The 25299-nt window shown below is 42.3% G+C and overlaps 1 long non-coding RNA gene across 3 annotated transcripts in view; it reads right to left on the bottom strand.

The window, feature by feature from the left end:
* The window catches only part of LOC308647649, a 72917-nt gene that overhangs the window by 29693 nt on the left and 17925 nt on the right, over positions 1-25299 (bottom strand). Inside the window, exons 3-5 of one of the 3 annotated variants that reach the window (XR_014021674.1) lie at positions 22412-22775; positions 18661-18694; positions 13553-14360 (exon numbers count right to left, since the gene is read on the bottom strand). This is a non-coding gene — a long non-coding RNA (uncharacterized lncRNA). The other 2 variants (XR_014021675.1, XR_014021673.1) reach the window with 2 other exon arrangements.

Here is a 25299-nt window from a genome sequence, read left to right as displayed (position 1 = left end):
CAATCACTTGATTCCATCTTTCTTTGGAGAGTTAACGGGATTCCTAGGCCTGGAGCCTTGCACAGGGGCCTGAAAACTCTCTTCAGGCAATGAACTTAGTGGGGCCTATTTTGTAGGGGCAATTGTTAGTTTCCCGCGTCTTGGGATTTACTGTTTTTCCCCCCTTGTATCCAGTGTTTTGAAAACTGTTGTTTCATATATTCTGTTCATTATTTTGGTTGTTCCAGGAAGGAAGGTAAGTCTGGTTCCCATTCCTCCAATTTAGCCAATAGTGGAAGTATCTCTATCTTCAAAAATCTAACATTGCATTTGAGTTTTCATTTGTAGAACATGTCTTAGGTGTCTCACTACTTGCAAAGATCTTGAATTCAGTAACTAAGCTGAATTTACCTCTGTAACCCCAGGTGACTGACACATGACTTTGTCATACTAGGTGCTTGGCAAGTGTCAGATAAATTGAATTACAGTAGGACAAGCAACCAGGTGAAATTTCCATGAAGGGATTCTTTTTGCCCTATGCAGGAAAGAAATATCAAATCAAGAGTTCAGTAATGGAAATGTTGAAAGGAAACGGTGATCTTTCTATTATGGGAAAAGTGTGCACAGAGTGAGGGTGTTCATGTGCAAGGAATCAACATTTTTTATTGTCTCGAGAAAGCCTCAACTTGGTGCTGATTTCCCTGTAATATTCCTCAATCTTATTCTTTGCCTAATGTGAGCTATTATAAAAATAATTATTAAGAACTTTTTAGATGATTAATTATGAATGATTTTGTGTTTAGCTTAATTATTAAAAGGCTACTTTCCCCAAAACTTTCTATAATGTTCTGTGGATAATAGCTGTACTCCCTATTATCCACAGAACATTGGGTAACAAGGAAGTCTGGATACTATAATCCCCTACCGGCTGCTTCAGAAGTGGACATGCATGGGTTCTAGAGGACTTGCTTGACATCATACACAGCTGCAAAATCAAGCCAAGAGCATAGGCCCCTCATCTCAAGACAGCTTCCTTTCTCTTTGGCTCTGCTACCTCACGATTCCATAGGAGGTTTTAAAAGTCCAATTACTAATTTTTTTTAATGTGGGTTTTAAAAAGGAAGCAGGAACAAAAACAGTGGAACAACTGTAGGATTCAGATAACGTGGCGTGTGTCTCCACCACAGAAGGAAGACTGCAGTTGGAGTTGTTCTGCAGCAGAGGTGGAACAGTAAGGAAATGGAGTTGGGATCCCCAAGGCCCTGCTGCTCTGAAGAATTGCAAACATTGAGTTAGACCAGAGAAGCAGGGGTTCAGGGGAGCCAGACCATTTTCAAAGTAAATGAAACACATCCAGTCACATGAACCCCATTCAGATAGCAAAGTTTCTGGATAAAGGAGTTCCAGATAATTGGAAATTTAGCTCTTCAACACAAGGAACACTGAGAGCAGGAGGGACAGACCGAAAGAGTGAAGCATAAGGAGGCCTGGTATCTGTAACCGTGCTCTGTATGGCTTTGAATGAGTTTCCAAACTTCAGCTGGATAGGGTCATGAATGGGTAATTAAATAATCTACCTACCTTCTACCATCAAATGACAAAATGTCTTGCAAATTATGAATGAGGAGGAAGTGAGGACAGAGTCCTTTAAAGGATAAGACTGGTGCATCCTGCTAATTATGGAGGGACAGGGGAAAGGGCAGAAGGGCTATCAGAGAAGAGGGTGGGTGCTTTATCAGGATCTAAGTGTTAGCGTTATGGGTTCCCTTGAATTCCCATAGATCAATGGAAACAGGAAGGAAGGTAAAGGGCAAAACCAGCCTGGATCATTGAGTGGGAATATAAAAACCTGGTAGAGAATGGTGGGCTCTAAACACCACCATAACCAACACCATCACCTTCACCTCCTCTTCCTCACTCCACTCCCTCTTCTGCCTCCAGGATCTGAAACCCCTCACCATCCAGCTGGGAATCCCAGGACTCAAGACCCAGTAGAGTATAGCCAGGGCCCTGGTATTAGCAGGGAGCCAAACGAGATGAAGCAATCGAAAAAACAAGGAGAAGGAGCCATAGTAACAGTCCATCTAAGAGGAAAAAGGGGTGAGTCCTTGTCCAAACCAGAAAAGGGAGAGATAATGAATGGGAGCCTCGGCTCCATTTCTGACTTGTTTTATAGCTTCTATAAATGGTATTTCTCCCATGGGTTGAAGGCAGAGGGAACATGAGATAATTTTTGTAAGGAAAGTATTCCCTTTTTTATTGCCTTTCCATATTTTGAATAAGTCTAGAGAGAGCCTCAGTTTGGTGCCAATTTCCCTTTAACACCTCCCAAACATTTCCTAATATTCCCCACCTTCTTTCTTTAACGGAAAGTGAACAGGGCTCACTTTAAGAGCCCTGGTGGGCTACGGGGTGAGCTGGAATTCCAGCACAATGCTTTGTTTTCACGGCATTAATTTCTTTTCATGGCAACTGATCTGGTTTTAAATTTACAGTAGCTATAGTTTTCTCTAAAATGAAAATTGAACAAAGAATTTATTGCACTGAAACACAAGCCGGTGATTTGAAACTAATTATCAAACAGAATTCATCACTGACATAAATGCCAAAGAGATGACAGGAGAGTATGGTGGAAATAAACCCTGGTCTGGGAATCAGTTCTCTGCCATGGACTCTGTGTAGGATTTGGGGTCATGTGGTTTCATTTTCATTTTTATTAATTAAAGATGTATAGCTGCAAGCGAGAACTTCGCATGGGAGGCCCTAAGCATTCACCTGTTATGTTACTAGTTATAGTTAAAGGTGAAAAGATAGGATGTCTCAGTGAGTCTGTGGCAGCTTAACACTCAGTGGAGCTCCCCTGAATATCGAAAGGTTGTGTGAAGACCCTCTTATTAATTTTGTGGTATTTGAGATTGAACCCAGGGACACTTGATCACTGAGATGTATTCCCAACTCCATCCCTACCCCCACCCCCCGCCTTTTTTTTTTTTTTTTAAATTTTAAGACAGGATCTCACTAACTTGCCCAGGATAGCTTCAAATTTGTAATCCTCCTGCCTTGGTCTCCCCCAAAGCTGGGATTATAGGCCTGTACCACTGCACCTGGCAGACCCTTATCTTTAAAGGGCTCTTGGATGCCAATCATTGGACTAGATTATTTTCAAGGGACCTTCTAGTTCTAAAATGCTGTGCTCAGCATCCAGTCTGAGGCCAGCAAAGCAATGATCTGATAGAGAATAACAATCATAGATTATCTCATTAAAATCTCATTTTCCTTGTCTCTACCTCACCTATCCAGTAGGCAGCCTGAGATGAATCTACTTGAAATAGAGGTCAGGTGCCAATGTAACCATTCCCCTGTCACCTAAATTCCTCTCTGCTGAGGGATATTTCCTCATCAAAAGTTTTATCACATTTTCTTTTCTCTTTTTTTTTTTTGAAGGTCAAAGAAAGAGATATTAACCAGATGAGAAGACCAGGGGAACAAATGGTTGGCTTTGGCTGGCCTCTTCTGGCCTCAGAGGGAGGGATGGCATCTTTGACCCCCAGCTGGCCTGCCCAAGGAATTGCCCATCTGTAGATTCCCCCTGGAAAGCACCACTTCTCTGTTCCAAGGAAAACATAGGGGTTAAGGTGGGAGCTTGAGAGACTGACAGTGTGGGCTCAAATTCTAACTCCCCCAGGGAGCCTCCGTTTTATTTAAATTTTCACCTTCATCTAGCACAGTGATTCAGCGAGGCAAGTTCAGTGTCAGGGCAGCTGCTGTTAAGCGCAAGCCTTTGTGTGAATCAGGAAGGGACATGCCTCCTTCAAAACAAACCCTACAGGCTCTGGGTCCATAAAGCACAAATAGACATCCCCTCAAGGCCCAAACAGTCTTCCAGCCTGGGGCCTGGCAATCAGGGCCCGGAGAGGATGTTAGCACCTTTGGCCTCTGCCCTGGGTGCTCTCAGGAAGGGCACTGGGTGCTCTCAGGAAGGGCCCAACTACGACTCCATGTTGTAGCCCTGACAGGTCCCAACATTTTGCAGGCAGATCACCCTGACTGTTGTGTAGGAAGTGGATTAGAGGAGGCTGAGGTTGGATGCAGGAAGTGGTGAGAGGCCTAGGGCCGCTATCCAGGTGAGAGATGACAGGAATTCAGGAGAAGGGGATGCAGGGATGGCCAGAAGTAGACAGGTTCCAGGAAACAGAGTCAACAGGTGTGGGGGCTTCTGTGAGGGCTCAGGACATGATGAAGATGACATCAACAAACCTATCAACTGAGGGCTTACATGTACCAGGCACTAAGTTATTCATGCAAGTTCTTTGAACAAGGAGAACTAACTTCATCCCTGTGTGCTTACTGTGAGGATCCGAGAAAACAAGGAGCCTATGGTAGCTCCTTCACTGATGGTAAACACTGGTTTGATTATTACTGAGCAGAGATCATTGAAATTCCTCTGTTAGTAAAGAAGCCCTGGTCTGTGGGGCTGGGCAGTAGTCTAGGACTAGAGAGTGGTACGTAATTAAGACAGTAGTTTCATCACTTGCTGGGCATCAGAACGGACTCCTCCTGTTAACTTTTAAAGGTTACATACACTCAACCCCACCTCCATGCAGTTGTTCTTGGGCAGGGGTCTTGGTATCAGTGTTTTAAAAGCTCCCCAGATAGCCCTGGTAAAGAAGCACTGAGTTAAAAGAAGAACCTATGGAATCTGACAAATCGAGGTGAAAACCCAGCTTTGCCCTTCACAGCGTGGTTTCCCTTGCTTAAGCCTCAGATTTTCTGTTTGCAGGTGGAGAACTGAAATTCTGCCCCTTTGAGGTAGTGAGGATTAAATGAGGTGTTGTATGTCCTCTGTGGTACCTCTGGGGACATCTCCGTTCATGCCTAGCTTAGCATGGAGGCTGGCCCCTCATGTGGATTCAATAGATGTGACTTCCATGACTGTGGGGTCAGGAAGCAAAAGGACCACATGGGGCCATAGGCTAGCCCCAGGGTTGTGTGCTCTACATCCATCACCTTGTTTAGTTCTTGCCTCAAGTGTGCTTCCTTCACAGAGGCAGAAACCCAGACCCTGGGAAGAAATAATCTTCCCAGAGGTGCAAAGCAGGAGGGCTGGATTTGAGTGCTGTTCTGTCTGTCTGGAGTACAGCATGAAGCAGACTCAGGCCATGGCTTATTCAAGAGGAAGACTTGTTACCAAAGTAATACTACCAGGGACACAGTCTGCACTGTGTGAACTGCTGGGCTGAGCCTCAAACTGAAGGGAGGGAACAGCTAGACACCAGCAAAGGCAGCTGCCACTAAGAGCCTCTCAGATGTAAGAAGAGGAGATGGGCAAGGATCCAGGATCAGAGGAGAAGAAGTGTGAGAGAGGCTGCTGCTGACATATCTAGGCTAAGGCTAGGGTATGAACAAGACTGCACACGCCAACAGACCCAGTGCCTTCCATAAGCCATTCAGGTAAAGGCATTCAACCCTCTTCTTCACCCAGAGATGCCTCCTATCCCTAAGATAAAGGCAGGGGTCCACCCTCTTCCACAGTGTCCATCTCTTGGCATGTCTGCCTACCTTCCCCCTTTCTGGGACTTGCCGCCATCCCCATTATGGGCCCAGCCATATTTGTGTAATACACTCTTTTGTCTTTGGGGAATTCAGAAGGACTCTCCATGAGAAAAGAATAGCTATTCCAGACTGCAAGATTTTTGACTTCCTTCTTTTCAAGTGTATTTGCTTTTATCAATGCAGGGAATTTGCTACTGGCCAGATAGAACTGCATTTTGATACCACACTGGGGCCCAAGGACATCTCAAACCGCTGTGTGGGAATGCCAATTTCTCATAAAGAAGTAGAAATCAACACTAGCAGCTTCCCTGCTAAGTTAAAAAAATTACATAATTCCTTGTGCACCACTGCATTAGGAAGGTTTTTTTTTTCTTTTCTTGAATGTACAGTAAATCCCAAGTGGTTTAAGTCATGGTGCCTCTCCTTAAACACAATACGAAGTCGCTACCATACTAAAATAAAAAAAATAAATTCTGTGTTGTGCTAGGAGAGTCTCCTGCCAAAAACTCTCACACAATTAACACACTAGCAGAATGTGTTGCTAATTTCATGCCACTGGAGTCTTTTCTGCTTCAGAATATAGAAACAAAATCGGGTCAGAGCTCCAATAATAACAGGATTTTGTTAAAATATACAGGCCTGCGTTGCAGATATGTTGTAGGCATGGGTGAAAAGCAGAATCACAGTGATGCATGAAATAGCTTACTCCTGCAAATAGAACGGAAAGAACTTGTCTCCAGCTTGGGAAGAGAGAGAGAGAGAGAGAGAGTCAGTTCAGTCTAAGCCCAGAACTGCTCATTCTGGGGGCAAAGCTTCATTTTCAAGGCCCATCCACTGACTTTTACAGGGAAGGCATTAAATGCCAGGCAAAGAAACTAGGGAAGCCCAAACCCAATAAATCACAGAATTCTGATTTCCGTAGTTTTCTCTTAGACTCCTCTCTCTCCTCTTAGCCTTCTTACACAGGACCTGGTCTTTTCCATAACAAAAACAGTGATAATGAAAATATTTTGGCAGCACTCAGGCCTTTCACATCATGACCCTGACCTCTAAATCAATTTTCTTTATTCTTAACCTGACCTTGGCATCTATTCTCCCTGGCATTCAATATTAGTTACAACATCTTGAACTCCCTGAGACCTTCCTCCCCGCACCCCCCGCCCCGCTAACCAAGGCAGACCACGCTGGGGAAGCCTTGGAGAGGAAAGACGGAGAAAGCTTCTTGACAAAGAGAAATAATAATGAGATAAACAAGCCCGATGTGTTCTATAGGAGTCTCATTTGCACCAAATGCCATTAGCCCCATTATTTACGCAGACAACGGTGGAGGCAGCCTGGGCTCCCCGTGTGCGTGCGCAGGGCGCTGTGGAGAACACCATGTATCACCAGGCGGCCCAGGCGCTTCGCTTAAATAGTGATCTGTAAGGGAGAGCATGTTACATTGCATCCATCACCCATGGGCTCGCCGGGTGCACAGACTGGAAAAATTGCGCACATTTCTCCGTTGCTGCCTGCATTAATACTAGAAAGGGAGTGAACTGAAAAGAGAAAGTGCCAATTTCAGCACACATGTTTAAAAAGAGAAGCAAAGAATAGGAGGGAAAGAAAGCATCACCCAGGCTCAGGAGCTGAGCGGGCTGGGGGAGGTGTTTTAAAGGAGAAGACAGCTTTTCAGAACTCTCCAGCATTGACCAGGAGAATAAGGACCCACTGAGACAAGAGTTCGGGGTCAGCATACATTTGAGAGAAGAAGTTAGCTGGCAAGGGCTATTTTTCTGCAAATTAGTTTTCTCTCAAGGGTAACCGTGGGGGAGGAGCAGAGGAAAATGAACTGGAGCCCATTGAATAATCCAGTATTGTTTGGCTGGTTGTCATGACCTGTGAACTGATGTTTCCAGAAGCTTTTCCAGGCCCTTCTTTCATTCCGGCCATCTCACAGCTGTTGATGAGTGTCCTGATGGAGCAGCTAGGAGGACAGCAGTGTGGCCCCGTGAAACAACCATGCACAGAGCCTCAGCTCCACTTGGCCAGAAAGGCATGGTTTGTTAGCCACTCCAGCCCAGTAGAGGCTGGACTAGTGGCAGGACAGGACAAGTGGGGAAAGACAGGATCCAAACTCTGTATTGGTCCCAAAGAACAGAGGCCAGGGGCAAGGTGCAAAACCACAGCAACACAGCCTGAAGTGACAGACCAGCTTTTCTTGGGATTAAAAGAACTGAGTTTAACAGCAGTTGGAACAATCAAATGCAAAGGGAATTCTTCTAGGATGTTTATGACATCAAAATGAGCCAGTTCATCCTAAGGTACCTGTGCTTTGTGGTTTTCGAGTTCGGGTTCTGACTGGAATTCTCAGCATCATGCTCTTCCTTCAGACACTTTATCCTCCTGACTCGGGAATTTATGAACACTGTGTCATCTAAACCAGGGTCCCCTCTATGTATCCCAAATGCAGAGGAGCAAAAAGTACAAGTGCAGTGAAGTGAAGCTGGAAGGGGCTCCTCACAAGGGGCAGACTGCTTGGACACCTTGTTCATCTTTTTAAAAAAGTACCTAAATCTGATATATTATGTGGCACTCTGAAATAGTGAACCTTAAAAAGAGCACACTTTTAATCCCTGTAGTACCTCGATTCTTCCACATCATTCTAAGACACAGCTCAATCTATATCAGAACATAAAAGGACAATCACCCATTTTCCGTTTGAACGGGATCCATCCCAGATATCCAAAACTTAAAATATGAATAGGAAAACATGTCATACAAACAAAGGAACAGGGTAATTTACAATAAAGGAAAATGGGAAAGTTGATAATCACTTTAATCTGTGGCTTTGGACACACTGGGGCATATTCCCATTTGGCAAAGCTTTATAGAAGAGATGGCTATTGTAAAGTGATGAAAAACAGACCTCACTGGTTGTAACCACTTTGTAATAAACTGCCATGTCATGTCCACTCTGATGCAGTCAAAGCACAGTGCGGCACCAGGCATATAGCAGGTGCTCAATAAATATTTGTTGAATTAAAAGTTGTTGATAGCAGTCTGCATTCATCTTTTCCTTTAGATTGTCTGTGGTATGGTGGTGAGTCTGGGAGTGGCCATCTTCTCCTCCAGCAGTGTGACAGCACCTTTCCTGGGCAGGCAAAATGGGCCAGGGTGGCACAGAGCAACTTCAGTGGAGTCTAGGTGCTGGGCTCACTTTCCCTCTGACTAATCATGATTTTGGGATCTACCTTGTCTAAGCCTTAATATTTCTCTCTGGCATAAGGAAGCAGGAAGTTCTCATTTAAAAATTCTACCATTTCTGTGTATTTGGGTTTATTTTGAGGGGAATTGCATTTCTTGCCAGTCCCCGTGGGATGATTGAAGGCTAAAGCCATAGAGAAGAGAGGTGAGCTCTTGTCTTCACAGTGTCTCTCCATCTGCAAGGGCAGCAAGGGTAGTCCCTGCCTTCAGACAGGCAGGCTACCCTGGGATACTTAGCCTTGTTCTGGAAAGAAAAACCTCAGAAGTGAAGGCATGTTGCACAGTGTGCTGAAAACATTATGAGTTGCCTATCAGGAAGCCCCCTAGCCTAGGTAATTCACAAAGCAGATCACAACAACCCACTGTTTACACTCCCTTCAGTCCACCCCCAGGTGTCATTTTCTAGTGGGTCACTTCCTTTACACCAGCAAAGAAACCCTGGGCAAAGCAAGGAGACTCATCTTAAGTTAGTGTTATGTCACATGGGCTCAAGTTTTTGTTGTTAAGACTGGTTATTAAAATGACCCAGATTTGGGGGTCAACTTGGCAGGCACATGAAATTAAGTGGAGTCTGGTTTTGGGTTTTAAATGTAGGGCAGAAATGCACACTTTTATTTTGTTCAAGAAGAAGCTGGTTATTCTTAAACTGAAAAAGCAATAATTTCAACTTGAAGAAATCCCAAACTTACAGAAATAAATAAATTAGAGTGATGTTGTTTTAAAAATTAATTAATTAGTTATTTCAGATAGAGGTCTTACTATGTGGCCCAGGCTGGCCTCAAGCTCTTGGGCTCAAGTGATTCTCCTGCCTCAACCTCCCCAGTATCTGGGACTATAGGTGCGTGCACTACATATGGCTGTGTTTTTAATTAAAAAGGATTTTGCTTTCTACAGTGATTCATTCTATGGTTCCAGCTTCTTAGGAAAATTTAAAGCATTATTTACTCTCCATCCGCCATGAAAATCCATGTGCCACTTTATAAAACCGATATAAGACCTTTGAATATATTTCACTGTAAAAATTAAAACATGGAACAACACTAGTATGTTCTCAAGGTCTCTTCTCTGAAATACAGAAACCTTGAAATTCTATCATGTTTTTTCACTCACAAATCTTAATATATAGCAGGTACAGTGCTAGTCCTAAAGATACATTCTTATTCTCTCACATTTCATTCTATGGCTTTTATCCTTTCTGTGTACCAGAGGCTCTGGGAAATTCTAGGTCTGACCCACTGGAGAAGGGGCTAATTATATTAGGATGATAAATACTACCCTCAGAAGGAACACAAGGTGAAGTTATGGAAAACAGTCAAAATAAATTTCATCCAGAGCTTGAGGAACTTTTGCTCATGGAGGCTGGCCCCGGTTGGTGGTTCTCACAGTATGGTCCTTGGACCAGCAGCACGGGCATCACCAGTGAACTTTCTGGAAAAGCAAATCCCTCATTCCCTGGCTCTGACCCACTGAATCAGAATCTGTGGGGATACGGTTTAAGAACGTGAGTTTTAACAACACTCTAGGTGATTTTTATGCTTGTTAAAGTATGAAAACCGCTGGCCCGAGGTTAATCAGGCTTCACCTGGGCAAAGCCCCATAAGAGTCTCCTTCTAAATCCTGATAGTAGTGCTAATTGAGTTCTAGCACCTGCCCAGTGATATCTCCAGTTTAATCTTCAAAATCACACAATCATCTCCCAACCAAGTCATTTATGCAAAGTTTCAACTCAGGGAGAAAAATAGCAAATTCTCAGTGATAATCAAAAGGGAAAATATTTGGACAGGTAATTTTAGGAACCGGCTATGGATCACTATGTACAATAATGAAGTTGAGCAATTAGGTTTGGAAAGCCACAGCACAGAAAATAATTAACCCACAAAGTAATCATCTTGGAAGTCCCAAAGCTAATGATTAAAATAAACCTGAAACAAATGATTGTTTAACTTTTAAGCTGTGCTTGTTTTAACCACAGTGTACTTCAGGTGTGAGCTCCCGGGAATTCCTCCTGCCTGCTGAGATTGGCTGTAGGACAAGAGGGCACATGTCCATTCTTCCGCCTCTCCTCCCCTGGGGGTGGTTGCTTGAGTACCACAAAATGCCACTCCAGTTTGGGTCGAGGAGGTTGGCGAGGATGCTCAGTCCTGCTTGTCACTGAGGTGCATCAACCTCCTGCATTGAGTTTGCAGCGGTGCTGGGTTTCAGCCATATTGAATCCTATGTAACCTTGGAGGCTGGGATGCACCCTTCGTTTTTATGCAGCTGGCTTTGCACTTTTGTTGGCGGTTTATTATTGCAAAGCATAGTGTTCCCCTCCCCCACTCGCCTCTCCATCCAAAGAAGTGAATTAATAACTAGAAAACGAGACAGAAATGAGATCTAGAAGAGCCTGGGCTTCTGAATGTCACTGTGAGCAAACAGCAGTGGAGAGAAAAGGTTCCTTTCCATCTTTATGTGCAGTGCTGTCTGTGCATTGACTTGTTTCCTGACACATGAGCCATGGCTTGAAAGGAATTCAGGCCCCAGCAAATTTTGCATTGCGCTTCAATGTGGCCTCTGGGATTGAATAAGGGCAAATCTATTATACTGTTGCCATGGAGACCCTGGCACAACTGCTGATAAAGAGTGTCTGATGTTTGGTAGGCCTCGTTGCATGGTACATACCATTTAAAGGACGACGTGTGTGTGTGTGTGTGTGTGTGTGTGTGTGTAGCATGCATGTGTGAATCTGCAAGATAGCAAGTGTGCCTGTGTGGGTGGGTGGGGTGATTGGGGGAGGCGAGTGGAGAACAGGGTGCAGAGGGGGAGGAAGGAAGCAGAGCTGGCTTGGCATATCATGAAGGAATGTTCGGTGTTTTCATAAAGAATTTGTAAATACTTGCTTGCCTCAAAAAATTACTCCGGCCTTCTAAGAATCCACATGCTAAACAGATGGGGGCAGCAGAAGATGCACAGACTCTCCCCTTGGTCTAGCAAAATTAGTCTTTAATTCATCCGAAAGAGAATTAAGCTAAAACAATAAAAGTGAAGATGCGCTCTTTTGCGTCCTGTGATGAATGCAGCCTCTTTTTAGTTGTCTGCCTGAGGATCAATAGTGGGCCTGTAAGGATCGCCAGCATTTGCTAGAGTGGACTAGCAAGATGATGGATTTTAATCATTAAAATGATTTTATAACCACAAAACAAAGAAGGCTGATTCTCCTTTCATGTGCATGATCTCAGTTTTGCTGCAATTGCTTTTGCCAGTCCTAAATGCACTTCCTGTCTTGAAGGCAAATCTTGCATCCCCCCGATTCCGTTCTACACGTCCCTTCCCTTTCTGCTCCTAAATGATCAATGGGGGCAACTTGCATTATTTTATTTATTTATTTTTTACTGGTGCCCTGGTGCCCTTTAGCCTGTTAGCCCCAGACCTGGAGAGGGATGGCCCTCTGCAGCCATAGCCAGTCTCCCTGCTGGCGTTGTCTGAGGCAGGCACCTCTGGTGGGCAGGCAGGCGGAATCACCTACAGTAAGCAAGCTCTGGAGCGAGCGGCTGGGTTGTAACAATGGGAGGCCGGGCAATCTGCGACAGTTGATAGGATTATTATTATTACAGAGCGCAAAAAGCTTCTGCTTTCTTTTCTGCTGCTTTGCAGACCTCATAAGGCCTCTCTGTGATTTCTGCATAGTTAATTTGTCAGTTTATAAATTACCACATTATGTTAACGCTGAATGCTTCAAAACACAAATATATGCACAGAGGGCTTGAATATTTGAAGTGTTTTAGTACTATGGGGAAATAATTTTGTTGTCAAGCTGTGGCAGATATAGAACTGCTAGGGGATACATGGCCATTTCATCAGGACTGTGTCGATGATGGCCTGTGAACATCCAAGGGGGAACATCATCTTTTATCACTATTGTGTACCGTGCCGGTCCAGATGGGGGATAAAACATGCATGAGTTGCCCGCAGCTCTGAAAATAATTATACTCATTTGCCAGAAATGTAGAAAGTGCATCCAACCAAGTTACCACCCATCATAGTGACACTCCGTTTGCATACTGATGAAGTTTAAAGCCCGAGACAATGGTGTTGGTATCAATAGTGAGGGGGGGGCTGGGCACCACCAGTGCCGTAGGATTAATAGCGCCATCATTTTATATTATGCAGCATTTCACTTATGCTGCATATCAAAAGACTCCTGCCTCTGAGGTTCACCTCGCTGTTTATAAGATTACAGTTTGCTTTAAGACTCCAAACATTAGCATGGATTCTTCGCAGGTTCCACAAATGAATGCAAAAATATCTGTGTTTGAGAAAGTGCCTAGAATATAATTATGGGTAAATATGTTTGGATGCCATTATAAGTGCTTGCATGCGTATGTTTGTGAGTGTGGGCGGGTGTATACATACCCACATGCACACGTGTGATTTTGGAAGACTGCAAGGGAATATGAGAAGATAATATGCGCATGCTAAGTCCTGGTGCTACTGCAGAGTCATTGATGAATGGGTTTTCTTAAATGTAGAAAGAGAATGGATACAAGTAGGACCCAAGAGAATAATTCTTTATATTGCAATCAGCTCAGCTTATATGTACTTGCTTTAATCGTAGAAATCAGCAATAAAAAACATAGATGTGGTTATTTAATCCTTGCTGAGTAAAAGAGAATGTCTTATAATGACCCTCTAAAATATTGTAAAATATGAAGTTATTTTGATATCCTTTTCACTTTTAGACCACGTGAAATAATCAGTGCCACCATTTCCAGAAGACTGACAGATTTCTTTTTAATGTTTTGAAACCAGCAAACATACATGCATAAACCAAGAGATGCTTTCTCATGGAACCGGGAATTCTCATAGGTGTTCCACCCTTTGAAAATAGCTCAATCATGATGTCGTCACGATGCTTATTTTTAAGTAATGATTTTAATTAAACCCCCTAAAAAGGAAACAATTCTATCCTCCTCTTCTATGGTCCGGATTCTCATGATTAGACAAGTGCAGTTTCCCATTTTACTCTGGTGTCATGGGGGCAAGGATAACAATTTCTATCTCATCATGCAAGAGAGGTGCTATACTTCACTCTGCACGAGGCTTTGGTATAATCAGAGGAAGCGTTCTACACTATAAAATTACAATAAAATAACCAAGGAAAAGTATTATTTCAGCAGAAGTGGTTCAAAGACAAGGCTGAAATGCAGGATGCCACAGAATAGTTTTATACAGCAGCAAATATAGATTTTTTTCCAACTAACTGGGGCAGAAAGGACCAATAAATTCTTTACAACTCTTATGGTTCTACTTCTCTTGGAATGGTCTTCGAAACATGGTGGGAACAGGGAATCCCATAATGCGGGGTTGAGAGTAGTGAGGCAAACCAACTGGAGAAAGGAAGGACTTTCCCAAGAGTAGGTGGCAGGGCATCTTCTTGGTAATTGAAGGCAAGATATTCAGAAATGATGCTTCTGCCTTCCCTTGCCCTGGCTGTAATGAGAGCACATTGGGATCATGCTGAAGATCTGAGGACAATCCTGAAACTGCCAAGATGAAAATCCATCAGGGAAGAACAGGGAATATGCTCCTGCAGTCAAAGACTTCTGAGAAAAGAAGGTGATAAAGTTATTTAAAGTTCAATGAGAAATTAAGCTAATTCTCTGGGTATTTAGAACTGTTGTTATTGATCAGTTTTTATATGCCAGAAATTTTCCTTGGGGTCTCAGGTTTTGAAGGAAAAAAATGAACAGAGAAGCAGGCAGATACATAGATGTGCATGCTTGTATGCATGCGTGCGCACACACACACACACACGAGGCTTTGCCAAGGATGTAGAAGTGATAATAATGGACATTTAGAGAGCATTTTACTATATGGTCTGTGTGTGTGTGTGTGTGTGTGTGTGTGTGTGAGTGTGTGTGTGTAATCTTTAACTCTTATGACAATCTGAACGGTAGATATTGCCACCCATTTTACAGTTAAAGAAACTGAGGCAGATGAAGGTTACTAAGTTGGCCAAATTCACACAGCTGGTAAATGAGAGTGATTTGAATGCATGTCTGTCTCACTCTTCTGCTGTATGAAGTGTACAATGTGTGCCAGCTCTTTATGTCTATCAAAAATACATACAGAGCTAAATACTGTGAGATGAATTAGGTAAGGCTTTTGCACTGAAGGAATGGAGTGAAAAGAAATAAAAAAGACAGTGTCGACTGGTTATCTTAACAACAATCTGGATGCTGAGAGTGTTTGGATTGAATAAATTCTGTCTTTTGGCAATGACCACTTTTGTGGATAAATAAATATGGAAATAGTTCTCTCTGCATGTTATAGGTCAAGATGTGAGACATCAGTGGGAGAGTGCAAACATTTTATTCTGTTTATTTGCTCTATTGATTGTCTTCATTGTGTCAGAGAAGATACTATAGACAAAGACGGAGCACTTATGCTCCTTGTCCCCTTTCCTTCCTGAACATTCAGTCCTAATGTCTTCAGGAGGTAAAGGATAAGGTTGGCATCTACTCCAAAAGTAGCAGGGGGGCTATGTTGGCACAGAGAGGGTACCAGAGATGCCAGAGCCTGAATGGACTGAGGCTTGTATAGAGAGTACCAGGTCTGCCTGACTTAGGGTGCCAGAGCCTAAGCAAGGCAATCCATGTGTGCATGCAAGGAATTGGCTCAGTGTGGGGAATTGAAGCCCGAACAGATTGAGGAAGATGTCCAAGGAGAAGGAGACTGCGTAACATGTTGAGTTGGAATCAAAGCAGAATGGAGTGGGCATTCTATGTGAAGGTGACCCAGCATGGAGTGTCAGAGTCCACTTACAGTTTGGAGATTGCCCACAAAGAGAGGGGGCTGGATATGGGTGATAGAGTTCACAAGACAAGGGGATGGTAGAGGAAATGAACTGGTTTCCTACAGGAGTCTTGATCAAATAAGTAAATCTGTTAAGGATAATATAAGCCAGTTTATTTGTGGTTGGAAAAGGGAGTTACAAATATGGAACAGGAAGAAGTAAGAACAAACTTTGTGGGCTGATTTGGAATTAGAGACATCAGTATGACTCACGGTTTTCAAAATATATAAATAGAGAAATACATAGAAATAGACATTGCTTAGCTCTGTTTGCCTCGAGGATGTGGGGACAGCAGCAATCCAACAGTGATCAGTACACCTATGTCCAATGTCAGTTTTTAATACTGTTCCCCACTAAAAGGAGCCAAGATTTGGAGAACTGGCTAATTCTTGGGTTGGAGCAGAGAAAACACAGCCTGTAACATCTCATTTTGCAGAAAGTGCAACTGAGACACAGTCACACATTCAGTAAAATGAGGATAAGACAATTCTAAAGGAGGAACAGGAAAAAAATAAATCCAGAATATTTATGCACTCATTGTTTGACAAGTATCTTTAACTTCTAACTCTTTAAAGAAACAGGAAGAGTCAGAGCTGATTCGTCAGGACTGAGCTTTAAGCAGAAATGACAAAGATCACATCCAAAAGAAAATCCGTCAATCCAACAAAACATTTAAGGTATTTATATATCACCTTTTATGACTTCCCTATGTTGACTGACTTTATTAATAAGCCAAACTCCTTCTGGCCCTAATCACCTGGAACAAAGAGGCCTTCCACTGCAAAAGTGTATTGCTATCTTGCCAGAGTCATGCACAAAAGTCAATTCTGGAATGCCATCAAAGGTGAGATGGGAATGTGAGGTTTTCTGAGTCCTGTCACTCAGCTGCTGTGAAATTTGTCAAACCTTGAACCACTTTCTATTTTGGTTTCTTTATAAAGTAGGGGACTCAGGAGAATCCCTAAGATCCAAATGCGTCATCACACTTATTCTGTTTTTCTCTCACTGAGTGGGCTGAAGAAGACCTAAGCATTTCATACAGTCATTACATTGGGCCAAGGTGTTCTGCCATATTGCTAGGCTGTCTCACAGCTGAGATGGCTGCTTGGCTAATCGGGTCCCTCCAGCTTCTGAGTGAAGCCCCAGTCTGGATTGCTGTTGGATGTCCATATGTAAATGACAGTTGAGGTGACCAGTTGAAAATTGCAATTCGGAACCACCATATTAGGGTGTTAAGGCTGCAGGAATCACCTTTCTGAGCTCTGATCCTTCTGAGATTAAAATTCTGTTTTTCCTTTTCTCTTTTTTTCTCTGATTTGGAAAACGGTCAGCACTTGTACTAGTCAGTTTTCCACTACTATGATAAAATACATGAGATAATCAACTTATAAGGAGAACAGGTTTATTTTGGCTCACAATTTTGGAGGTTTTGGTCCATGATCTGGTAGACTTGCTGTTCTATGCTGGTGGCAATGTGAAGGAGCATGAGGCAGAGCAAAGTGATTATTACATGGCTGGAAGCAAAAGAAGAAGAGGAAGAAGCTGGGGTCTCACAATCCCCTTCAAGGGCAAATCCCTAATTATCTGAGGACCTCCCATAGGTTCCACATCCTAAAGGTTCTACCACCTCCCCAATAGTATCACCCTGGGGACCAAGCCTTTAACACATGGACATTCAGGGAACATTCAACATCCAAACTACAGTACCTTCTTCTCATCCAGACTACCAGGAGCACTATGGATGCTATTGTACTTCATAGTCTGTTGATCCAAAGAGTGTTTTTTTTTTTAAAATATAAACCTATCATTATTTTGAAACAATCACAAACTTACTAAAAATTTGCAAATAGACTACAAAGAAACTCCCCAGCCCACCCTGAGCTATTTGAAATGCACACTGTAGTATGTGGGGATGATGGAACATCAGGCTGGCAATTTTTAAAAATCTAAATCCTCAGGTGAATATAGGGATTAAGCACATGAGGAGTTCATAGGTGGAGTAGGCAAAATGATGTCTCCTTCCATGATCTGGAAAACTAGAATGAACTTCAGGGCATTGGTTTGGAATTGAAGGTACCAGTTTGGCCATGATTCTTGACATAAATAGAAAAGTATAGATGTAATCTATGTTTTTTAGCTTCGTCCACCTTAAGAATTAATAGTGCCGAAGATATCTGGTGCCTCATCTTGGTTTCTAAAGGAGTCAAGACTCTTTAGAGAAATGGTTTGGACCAATTAATTAATTGAATAGAAAAAGGAAAGAAATAGTTTGGGGTATGGAAAGCACAACATGAGCCTGAAGCATCTTCTTGTGGCCCAGAAGAAAGGAAGAACTTATAGAGTGAAGCAGCTACATGTAGCCAGCTTAGAGGGATCCTACTGCAAAACTAATGGCAGTTTAAGCACCAAAATGATTATATTACTAAATTACATCTCATGAATAAAAACATTATGGAGATAATAAAAATGGATTGAAATTTGATGAGGAACAGGATATGTACATAGTTTCAAAATATCTCCTCACAAATTATTTATTAATTATTAACAATGAAGGAAAAAGTCAAAGCTCTAGAGAAAAAGTTTTTGTGATTCCGCCTTAAAGAAGTGATCTGAGTTGAATATTTACTTAACATGAGATAAATAAAAATTATGTGACACCTGACAAAATGCATGGAAAGGATCACAGCATCACTTTGCTTTTATGAAATTTTTGAATAAAAGAATGAGGAAACAGAAGACAAATTCAAATTAAGGGACATTCTAGAAAATAACTAGCTATCAGTTATCAAAATGGTCCAGGTCATGAAAGTCAAGAAGAGATGGAGGACCTCTTCTGGACAGAAGTAGACTAAAGAGAAGTGACACCTAATGACAATCTATGATTTGGAACTGGATTCTTTCACTACAAAAGGCAAATTGGGGCCAATGGTTAAAGGTTGAATGGGATCTGAAGATTAGATGGTAGTAACTCCAACATGTGTTTACTAATTTTGATAGATAGATTGTAGTTACATAGGAGAATGTCCTTGTTTTTAGAAAATACTCACCCTAGTCTTGGAAGCTGTGACTGTGTCACCTTACCTGGAAAACAGAATTTGCAGGTTTGATTAGTTAATATTTGGAGATAAGAGATTACAAGGTGCAGTATCATAGGTGTATTTTTCTGGTGTTGTCACAAGAATTCTTTTAAGTGAAAGAGGAAAGCAGGAGAGTGATAATCAAGAAGGACGTAGGATGAAGCAGAGGTTGGAAAGGCAATTTCTGGAAAGAAACAGGTGCTGTGGGAGGTGGGCAGCCTCTAGAATATGGAAAAGGCAAGAAACATTCTCCTTGGTGGCCTCCTGAAGGAATGCAGCCCTGCTAACACCTTAATTTTAGTCCTTATAAGATTTTTTTTTATTGATTATTTAAAACATTACATAGCTCATGATATATCATCTTTCATACATTTGACTCAAATTGGGTTTTGAACTCCCATTTTCACCCCAAATACAGATTGCAGAATCACATCTGTTACATATTCACATTTTTACATAATGCCATATTAGTGACTGTTGTATTCTGCTACCTTTCCTATCCCCTACTATCCCCCCTCCCCTCCCCTCCCATCTTCCCTCTCTACCTCCTCTGCTGTTGTTCAGTTCTCTCCCTTTTTTTCCCTCCCCCTTGCCCCTCATAACCTCTTATAATTTTATGTATCATTGAAGGTCTCCTACCATTTCCATATGCTTTCCCTTCTCTCTCCCTTTCTCTCCCCCCATTCGTCTTTGTTTACTGTAGTCTTTTCCTCATGCTCTTCCTTCCTGTTCTGTTCTTAGTTGCTCTCTTTATATCAAAGCAGACATTTGGCATTTGTTTTTTAGGGCTTGGCTAGCTTCGCTTAGCATAATCTGCTCTAATGCCATCCATTTCCCTGCAAATTCTATGATTTTGTCATTTCTTAGTGCTGCATAATACTCCATTGTGTATAGATACCACATTTTTTTTATCCATTCATCTATTGAGGGGCATCTAGGTTGGTTCCACAGTCTAGCTATTGTGAATTGTGCCGCTATAATCATTGATGCAGCCGTATCCCTATAGTGCGCTCTTTTAAGGTCCTCAGGGAATAGTCCAAGAAGGGCAATAGCTGGGTCAAATGGTGGATCCATTCCCAGCTTTCCCAGGAATCTCCATACTGCTTTCCAAATTGGCCTCACCATTTTGCAGCCCCACCAGCAGTGTACAAGTGTACCCTTTTCCCCACATCCCCGCCAACACTTATTGTTGTTTGACTTCATAATGGCTGCCAATCTTACTGGAGTGAGATGGTATCTTAGGGTGGTTTTGATTTGCATTTCTCTGATTGCTAGAGATGGTGAGCATTTTTTTCATGTACTTGTTGATTGATTGTATGTCCTCCTCTGAGAAGTGTCTGTTCAGGTCCTTGGCCCATTTGTTGATTGGGTTATTTGTTATCTTATTGTTTAATTTTTTGAGTTCTTTGTACATTCTGGATATTAGGGCTCTATCTGAGGTGTGGGGGGTAAAAATTTGTTCCCAGGATGTAGGCTCTCTATTTACCTCTTTTATTGTTTCTCTTGTTGAGAAAAAACTTTTTAGTTTAAGTAAGTCCCATTTGTTTATTCTTGTTATTATTTAAACTTGTGCACCATGATCAAGTAGGATTCATTCCTGGGATGCAAGGCTGGTTCAATATACGGAAATCAATAAATGCTATTCACCACATCAATAGACTTAAAGACAAGAACCATATGATCATCTCGATGGATGCAGAAAAAGCATCTGACAAAGTACAGCATCCCTTTATGTTCAAAACACTAGAAAAACTAGGGATAACAGGAACTTACCTCAACATTGTAAAAGCTATATATGCTAAACCTCAGGCTAGCATCATCCTAAACGGAGAAAAACTGAAGACATTCCCTCTAAAATCTGGAACAAGACAGGGATGCCCTCTATCACCACTTCTATTCAATTTAGTTCTCGAAGTACTAGCCAGAGCAATTGGACAGACAAAAGAAATTAAAGGCATAAAAATAGGAAAAGAAGAAATTAAATTATCGCTATTTGCGGATGACATGATAATATACTTAACAGACCCAAAAGGGTCTACAAAGAAGCTGCTAGAGTTAATAAATGAATTCAGCAAAGTGGCAGGTTATATAAAATCAACACGCATAAATCAAAGGCATTCCTGTATATCAGCAACAAAACCTCTGAAATGGAAATAAGGAAAACCACTCCATTCACAATATCCTCAAAGAAAATAAGATACTTGGGAATCAACCTAACAAAAGAGGTGAAAGATTTATACAATGAAAACTACAGAACCCTAAAGAGAGAGATAGAAGAAGATCTCAGAAGATGGAAAAATGTACCCTGTTCATGGATAGGCAGAACTAACATCATCAAAATGGCGATATTACCCAAAGTTCTCTATAGGTTTAATGCGATGCCAATCAAAATCCCAATGGCATTTCTTGTAGAAATAGACAAAGCAATCATGAAATTCATATGGAAAAACAAAAGACCCAGAATAGCAAAAGCAATTCTAAGCAGGAAGTGTGAATCTGAAGGTATAGTGATACCAGAGGTCAAACTGTACTACAAAGCAATAGTAACAAAAACAGCATGGTACTGGTACCAAAACAGGCAGGTGGACCAATGGTACAGAATAGAGGACACAGAGACTAATCCACAAAGTTACAACTATCTTATATTTGATAAAGGGGCTAAAAGCATGCAATGGAGGAAGGATAGCATCTTCAACAAATGGTGCTGGGAAAATTGGAAATCCATATGCAACAAAATGAAATTGAATCCCTTTCTCTCGCCATCCACAAAAATTAACTCAAAATGGATCAGGGAGCTAGATATCAAATCAGAGACACTGCGTCTGATAGAAGAAAAAGTTGGCTACGATCTACATATTGTGGGGTCGGGCTCCAAATTCCTTAATAGGACACCCTTATAAGATTTTTTAGTCCTTAAAAGTCCTTATTTTGGATTTTTAACCTTCAGAACAGTAAGAGAAAAATTTGTTTTCTTTTATGCAACTAAATTTATGAGAATTGTTAACAGCAGCAATAGGAAACTAATATAATAGATGTAAAGTGCTGAAAGCAATACCTGGCACACAACAATCACGAACATTGGTCTACTAATATTGTTGGTGCTATTCAGTCAAGCATTCACTTTGTTTAGTTAGGAGCAAGGACTCTTTGTTTTGTACTTTAGTTTTGTGGATTCATAAAATACCTAATAACAGTAGTATCTACAGGGCAGGTGTTATAAATAGGTTTACAAATACACAACAAGGACTCTTGGTAAGTGCCCTGCTTATTCTGCATTTGCCCCTCAAGTTCCACCTGCTCTGTGTCTCTGGAAGCTGATCTTATAAACTGCATAATGGACTCTCTGGCCCTCTGTTGTGTTTTCCTCTAATTTGGTCTTGAGACCTTCTCCGTAGAGCACCTATGAAACAGAGGGGTTCCAGAAGAAGTGGAGGTTCCCAGTGTACCTTTCCTAGGCTACTTCTTTGTCCTGGCAGTCAGCCTGACACCTAAGCGTCTGACTTGTGATGAGGGATCCCTCTTACGGGAAACTGGTTTATGCTGGCAGACACTCTTGTGGCTCTTGTCTGATTTGTGTCCAGCTTATTCTGACCGAGTGAACCACACTCTAGGGGAGCACTGACCTGGAGAGAAGCTAGGTTCAAATGTGCCAGTCAGGTCAGATGCAGCAGAGCCTGCTCAAGAAAACCCAGGAAGCAACAGAAGCAGTTTCATTACTTACAGATTCCAGAGAGAAAAGGGCAGTGTGCCTCCCAGGGCCAAGCAGAAGGTGGGGGCCATTCTGGACGTGAGTGCTCAGCCAGTAGTGGTGGGAGCAGACCTATGGGGCTTTATTGGGGTCCAGGGCATTACCCAAGCAGTTTTTCCTTGGGGAGTTCTGATTGGTGGGTTTAGAGCAAGCCAGAATAAGTTCCATGGAGTCATGCTGTGACCGAGAGGTGGTCGCTGTGGCATATCTGCACAGTCCATGTGGGGTGAGGGTCAATGGAGCAAGTCAAGTAGGTCGTATCCAGATGTCCCATAGTGGGATGGTTCCCAGGAGGCTATTGTATAAGGCAGACATCTGGATCAAGCACACTGAGGACCTGAGAGGAGGTGAAGAAATGAAAACTGTGTCAATGGGGAGGCTTCTGGCACAAGAAAGTTAGACCTGTATTCAAAATAAATGCTGAGATAAAAAGAATTATAGAAGTTCACCACATCCTCCAACTTCATTTGTCTTCCACATAGATATTGGACAGGACATCAAAAGAAGGAAGAAGAGTATGATCAGGGCATTTCTTCCCCTGCCCCGGCCTTGCTGGCCAGTCAGTGAGCAGGGGCCACATGCCTGTTCTGAAGGCCACAGCAACTGTTGGGTGGCCCTCTTCGTGGCTCTCTTTGGTCTTTGGTAACCTCTCCTTGCTCTTGTTCTTTCAGGCCTAGAGGTAGTGACAGCTCCCTGCTGTTGCTAGACGCTGGTGCTTCATCATCTGTTATTGACAATGACTTTTCAAATTACCTGAACTTGATGACTCACATTGTGTGTACTGCCCTATGTGGATCACGACTGATAGAGTAAGTACCCATACATTTCCACAGCACAGAAAAGCAATACCCAGGAATTGTAAGATCCTTGAGTGGTTTCATAGCTACAGCCAGCACACCTAGGGACAGAGGAGGAATGGAAAGCACTAGTCTGGTTGATGAGACTTGTCAATGTCTCCACCTGTCATTGAGCTAGTTAGGTGTGTTCTCTGTTTCAGCAAAAGAGAGAGCATACCATGGGGAAGAATGGAGGTATCTCAGCAAGATTGTATTAGAAAAGATTCATCGTAGGATGGGACTTGGGTTCAGTGATCTTGGAGAAGGTGTAGGAAGCAGGGCTTTGCTCTGAGTCGACGATGTGAGGAGCAATTCTATGATAGGGTACCTCAGTAGATACTATCTACAGCGAGGCCAGGATAGAACAAAGACAGAACTATAATTGGGGAAGTAACATTAGTCCCTCATCTTTGCTGAGAGAGGGTGATGTTTGATATTTTGTTTCTTGTTTTTCTCCTCAGTTCAGACTGAGAGTGAGTGGTCTTGTTTTTGTCTTGATTTTTCATGGTCAGAGCGGCCTTGTTTGATGCTGATGTTCTGTGAAATTGTCTATGTCCACCAGGAAAACACAGGGCCCAGCTGTCAGAGCCAGGCCAGCTCTTGTCAGCGTCAAGGTCCAGCTGACTGGTGCTGCTGTTCTCATTCTCAGTCTCTTTCATGGAGGTTGAAGTATGATCTGCATCAGAATCACCCTCAGAGAGCTTTTGAAAATGTACACGCTAGCTCCCTCAAACTCTGGAATCAATGTCTAGGGTGAGGGTCCAAAACTCTGCATTTTTAATCAGCTTGCTGCATTATTTGGATGCACGTCACAGTTTAAAGGCCACTGGCCTAAAAGGAAAGATGTCACCAACTTAGGTTCATAAACTCAGATTTGTTGCAACCATTCACAGTGTGAGGCATGAAGCACTAAGCTGCAAGTTAAAATTTCCATTTGTGTCAAGATCCAGCACCTGGATGGTATAGAATTTTAACTCAGTGGAACCAGCCTTTGAATTTACAAGGTTACCTGTGCTTACGCTTTGTGTGCCTGTTTTAGAAAAACCTCAACTAAAGGAGGTCAACCTGTAAATGACAGAAGAGAAGGGGCTGGTCATGTATTACCATAAATCAATAAAATGTAGACACCCATAGAAAGGTGGCTGCCAAACAGAGAGAGAGAGAGAGAGAGAGAGAGAGAGAGAGAGAGAAACAATGAAAAATTGTGTCCAGATTCAGTGAGAACATTTGCAAGGGTAAACCAAAGTTCCAGAAACAGAATTTTTCAAATGTGCATGACTGAAATCTCATTTAACAAGACAAATGACAGATCAGAAATGAGATGCCTTCACTGCAAAATGAAATTACTGTGACTAAAAACCCAAGAATCTTCTTCAAAGGAAAATTCTTAAGAAACAATGCAAAGAAAGTAGAAATGAAGTTCATTTATCCCAAAATCACAACTAGAAGAATATTTGGCATTTTCAAATATAAGAAAAGCAGTGAAATCCAGCTCCTGATGATGACAGGACAAGAGACTTGGGGCACCGACTTCACCACCGAGTCCACTTTAGGACATATATTTTTTTCCCCCCATTGGATTTTTCCTCTCTTCAGATGTGGAATTGAGCTATGGTAATCAAATAACTCCACCAAAGCTTTCCTAACAGGAATTTCTGTAATGAGTCTCTTTAGCTTGAATAATGCGTTTTGCCTTACAGTCTATTTTGTCTGTAATCTCCACAGGCAGAGAGTCTGCATCTATAGCTCATTACCATCATTCTGATGATAATGCTACGTCTCATCAATTACTTCGGAGCAAGGTCAAATTTAGCAGCCAAATCTCCCCTGTAGCAAGGCCATCAAGAGCCTATCTATCACCCCCTTCCCAAGGCTACTCCCCCTACAGAAAGCCTCTATACTACGTTCTCTCTCCCATTCTCTCTCTCCCTCCCACCCCTCTCTCTCTACCCCTTCATCCTGTCACAGCTTTACCAGTTAGGAAATCCTGCTTGATTTAAGCTCTGATTAATTTATTCCATCTCG

Source organism: Spermophilus citellus (assembly GCF_964194105.1).
Source record: "Spermophilus citellus genome assembly, chromosome: 1".
Classification (NCBI taxonomy): domain Eukaryota; kingdom Metazoa; phylum Chordata; class Mammalia; order Rodentia; family Sciuridae; genus Spermophilus; species Spermophilus citellus.
The sequence above is the reverse complement of the archived record's forward strand: the minus strand, read 5'-3'. Positions and strand labels throughout refer to the sequence as shown.